The sequence below is a fragment of the Silene latifolia genome, chromosome Y (genome assembly GCF_048544455.1).
Source record: "Silene latifolia isolate original U9 population chromosome Y, ASM4854445v1, whole genome shotgun sequence".
Classification (NCBI taxonomy): Eukaryota; Viridiplantae; Streptophyta; class Magnoliopsida; order Caryophyllales; family Caryophyllaceae; genus Silene; species Silene latifolia.
In genome coordinates, this window is record NC_133538.1 from 151,431,213 (window position 1) to 151,436,263 (window position 5,051).

Genomic DNA, 5,051 nt, shown 5'->3' on the forward strand with positions numbered 1-5,051 from the left:
CGGGGTGCAAAAATTAAAAAGTACATAAATAAAAATTCTAATGTGCAGTAGAGTAGCCCTCAATCCTGAATATTTATGCATATAATCATTTATCATGTATAATTGTTCAGGATTCAAGTAAAATAAGGGAAATTGGGTTAGTTCATATGTAGACATGGATTGCACATAGAACATGTGAGACACATAAGTTTTCAGGTAGCATGTCAAGGTAAAACATTGATAGTAAAGATGTAATTTTTACCTGATCAGGCCAGGATAGGATTTATACATGGAACAATTTCAAATGAGTTACATTCCAAGATCTTGGGATCATTTCTTCTTCTAATGTTTGGAGCCTGTATGCTCCTTGTCCAACGATAGAGTCAATTAAATAGGGACCTTCCCACGTAGGGGATAGCTTGCCTGTTGATTTTTCTTTCTTATTTGGGAAAACTTTTTGTAGGACAAGGTCTCCTTCCTTGAAGACTCTAATCCTGACATTTTTATTATATGTTCTGGCCACTGTTTGTTGATATGATGCCATCCTAATTTTGGCAGCGTCTCTTAGTTCTTCTGCCAGGACTAGGTTGTCTTGTATCAGGCTGCTGTTTGCTTCAACATTGTTCAGGCTATATCTTGATGTCGGCACCCAGACTTCTGCAGGGATGATAGCTTCACAGCCATATACCAAAGAATAGGGTGTTTGGCCCGTTGATGTCTTTGGAGTTTGATACGTGCATATTCTATACACTTTATTCGCAGTTTTGGCACGTATTTCTATGCGTATTTGTTAGCTTAAAGCTACTATTTCTCCCGAAACGGTTTACTTTGGAATTTCTATGATTTATTGTAGGAATGAGTGGAAGTGAGCTAAATCAAGCTTAAATCGTCCTCCGGAAGCGACTTATTGGAAACTTGGAAGATGGGAGTTCAGACTCGTTCACCTCGGGATGCGTGCATGAAGTTTAGAGGCCGTTTGGAAGAGAAAAGGAGGTCACTGCACAGCGTAGTTGGTCAATCGACCAACACCTCTAGTCGACCGACCGTGGAAATTCAGCAGAGAAGGAAGTACTTTACTGGCTGGTTGATCGACCGTGCCACTTGGTCGATCGACCAGATCGCGAACCTGAGATTTATTTTACGCTTTAGACTTTTGAAAGCCCAATTGTAATTAACTTTTGGAGATCGTTTATCAGTAGTACGCGACAATAAGTTAGGTTATGCTTTTCATTATTCAAAAACTCAAGTTTAGATCTAGTTTTTGGGGGACAAGAAAGTGAGACGACGGATTCCAATTTCAATTACTTTGTTCATCAATTCTTTAGTAAGCTTTAATACAATTTCCTTCTTCTTTTATTTCTTGTCAATTCAATTCTTGTTGTTACTAGTTTTTATTCAAGCAATTCAGTTTTAATCTTTTGTCTTAAATTCAATTTCAACCATGTCAATTTCATTGTATGTCTTTAAGTTTGCAATTGTTATAGTTTTAATCATGCATAGCTAATTATCTTGATTGGGAACGAGGTCAGCCATGGCATAAATTAGGGTTGTATTGTTAGTATGAATTCTTCCGTATCGATCTTATTACCTTTTGATAAGCCCGTCTTGCTAGATTGAAAGATTAGTAGGCTAGGCTTCCATTGGGGTTGGAATTTCCTTTGAGCGAAAGCTTTGAGAAATTCTAGGGAATTAGAAGACCGTAAGGTTAATTTTGAGCATTGATCGAAAGGCTTGCTCATATTTCCTGAGACCGTATTATAGGATCTCTGCTACCTTTTTGACCTGACCTTAGCCATGGTGAACCGAAGTTCCCGATCTTCTTTTTATCTTGTTTGAGAAATTTCTTATTTTAGCAATTAGTCACTAGAATCAAACATATTCAAAACCCCCATTTAATTGTTACTTTTATAGACTGAAAATAGCAAATAGGATTGATCTTGTCTCTCTGTGGTTCGACCCTTACTATCACTAGCTATAGTTTTAGTTCGGATTTATAAATTAAATTTTGATACAAAACGACATTATCAAATTTTGGCGCCGTTGCCGGGGAGACGGTGTAATTCTGTTTGCTTTATTTTTAGTTTATTTTTCTTGTCTCAAGGAACTTTGGTTCCTTGAGGCCGTTGCTTACTCTTGCTTCTAGTTTTGCTTTTGCACAGTTAGAAGACATGTTTTTGAGAGGAAGACTTGAGTACTCTCAGTTTTGCCAACATGACTACAATATATGACAATCTTCAGCCACAAGAGCAGCATGTTCCAAAGGGATACGTTTTACCCACCCCTACTACTGGTCAATTCGAATTTCTTTCCTCCTATATCGATTTAGTGGAGCGAAATCAGTTTGTTGGTCTACCGGACGAGGATCCTTTGAAGCATATGGAAATTTTCACAAACTACTGCTGTTCCATACCTGTACCGGCTGGGGTGACCCAGGATGAAGTAAAGGGGATGATGTTTTTGTACTCCTTGAAGGATTCAGCGCGAGATTGGTACCGCTACCTTGATAGGGTAGCAGCTGGAGTTACAGATTGGACATCTCTAGCGTTAGCTTTCTACAAAAAATACTTCCCACTTGCAAAGACTGATGCCTTGAGAAGCAAAATTACAAATTTCTAGCAAGGACCTGATGAGGAATTTTGTGAATCATGGGGACGTTTCAAGAGTTTGGTTCGGTCTGTCCCTCACCACGGTTTCCAGCAGTGGTACCTTTGCAACTTATTCTATAATGCTTTATATGATGACTACAAGGTTATCCTGGACGCAGCTGCGAATGGTAGGTTCCAAAATAATACCGGCCAGAATAAAGGTTGGAACACTATTGAGGAGATGGCAGTCCATAGAGCTGAGTTTGGAAGTTCGCGTGGAAACTCACGAAAGCAAAGTGATGAAATGAATGCCATTACGACACTTATAGCTTCTATTGCAGCCCGTCTCGAGAAGCTCGAGACCTCTGAAGCTTCCAAGGAAAGATTTGAAATGCCTGTCCATAACTTAGATGCGACCGCGGAATTGAGAGAAATAATCCGAGCTCTTTTGGTTCAAGTCACGAAAATAGAAGAAGCTGGGATTGAATCTGCAAAGAATTTTGTGAAGCAGTTGGAGAATTTAGAGGCTAAGCAAGTCGCCAATTCTTCAAAAAAATGTGAGGGGCCAATTGAAACCATTAATGCCATTAATCTCCGAAGTGGCCTTTCTTATGATGGTCCTGATAAGCCAAGAGAAGACTCGGGAAAGGATAAAAAGACGAATTTAATTTCAGTGCGAAACGAGCTTTTATCGCAAGATTAATGGTCGATCGACCAACAACAGCAGTCGATCGACCAGAATGTCAGATGAAAAAGTTTCTGACCAGAAACTAATTGAGCCCAGCATATGTGGTCGATCGACCAACACTACCGGTCGATCGACTGAAGTTCATGACGAAGGAGTCTCTGACCAGAAACTATTCATGCCCAGTGTGATTGGTCGATCGACCGAGCCCAATGGTCGATCGACTGGGTCTTCAGTACGGGACGCAAATCCGTCAATTAATTTGCATGATTCTATACTCATTGATGATTTGACGGAGGTTTTAAACTTACAGAAGCCGAAGGATACTGATCCTACGGCTAGTGTTGCAGTCCCATATCCGGAGCGTCTAAAGAATACTAAGCTGGAGCGCAAGTTTGGTAAGTTTTTGGAGATGGTCAAGAATCTTGAGGTAACCATTCCTTTAACTGATCTAATTACCCAGGTACCCTCTTACGCTAAATTTATGAAAGACATTTTGTATCGTAAGATAAATTTTCATGATGATGGTAATGTTGCTTTTGTGGAAGAATGCAATGCTCTTTCGCAAATTAATATACCACCTAAATTAAAGGACCCGGGTAGCTTTTTAATTCCCTGCACTATAGGTAACCACAAAAAGGCTCTTTGTGATTTAGGGGCCAGTGTCAGTGTCATGCCATATTCTGTTTGCGAAAGGCTAAATATTGGTAGACTTAAGGTGACCGATATTACCCTTCAGATGGCAAATAGATCGACTCAGAGACCTCTAGGAGTCTTAGAGGATGTACCCGTTCGAGTGGGTAAGTTTTTTATTCCTGTCGATTTTGTTGTTTTGGACATTGTAGAGGACAGTCAGATACCTATTATTTTAGGTAGACCATTTCTACATACAACTAGGGCTGTAATAGATGTCAAACGCGGAATAATAACCTTAGAGGTAGGAGATGACACCATTGAGTTCAGTCTTGCTCGTAAGGCGACTGAACCTGCTGATGATGATACGTGTTATTCCATTGATATTGTTGACAGGGCTGTTAATTGTAACTGGAGGGAATCCTTAGCCAAGGATCCCCTAGCTGATCTAACCCGTTTAGATGAGTGTGCAGATAATACAGCGGAGAATCCTGAGGAGCCAGATGTTTTGGTAGCCTCGATGGAGAGCTACGAGCTCACAGAGGAAGAAGATGAGATGCTCATAAGCCTGGCCAACGAAAATTTGGTAAACACTTGCTATACCATTGAAGCTGATTCTGCCTATTCTGTAGAGGTAAAGGTGCCAGAGCGTAAACCACTTCCTCCTAATCTTAAGTATGTTTTTCTAGATGATACGGAGCAGTACCCAGCTATTGTTAGTGCTAAGCTTAATGATGACTAGCTTTCTGCTTTGATGTGTGTGATTAAGAAAAACAGGAAGGCTTTAGGTTACTCTTTGGATGATATTAAGGGCATCAGCTCTGATATTTGTATGCACAGGATAGAGCTGGAGGAAGGCCACAAGCCTTACAGACAGGGTCAATGCAAGTTGAACCCGAAGATGCAGGAAGTTGTTATGGCCGAGGTGATGAAACTACTCGATGCAGGTATTATTTATACAGTTGGCAACTCCAAGTGGGTTAGCCCAGTTCAGGTAGTTCGGAAGAAAGGAGGGACTACCATGGTTAAAAATGAGAAAAATGAATTAATACCAACACGAGTTGTGACAGGGTAGCGGATGTGCATTGATTATAGACAGTTGAATGCCGCCACCAAGAAAGACCATTTCCCCTCCCTTTTGTTGACCAAATGACTGAAAGACTTGCTTC

General features: G+C 40.4%; 1 non-coding gene across 1 annotated transcript; it reads right to left on the bottom strand.

Annotated features, from left to right (window-relative positions):
• Nucleotides 1–2,563: 2,563 nt before the first annotated feature.
• LOC141636757 (small nucleolar RNA R71) lies at nt 2,564–2,672 on the bottom strand. Its single transcript, XR_012541343.1, has one exon. It is a non-coding gene; the product is annotated as a small nucleolar RNA R71 (small nucleolar RNA).
• Between the last annotated feature and the right edge of the window lie 2,379 nt (nt 2,673–5,051).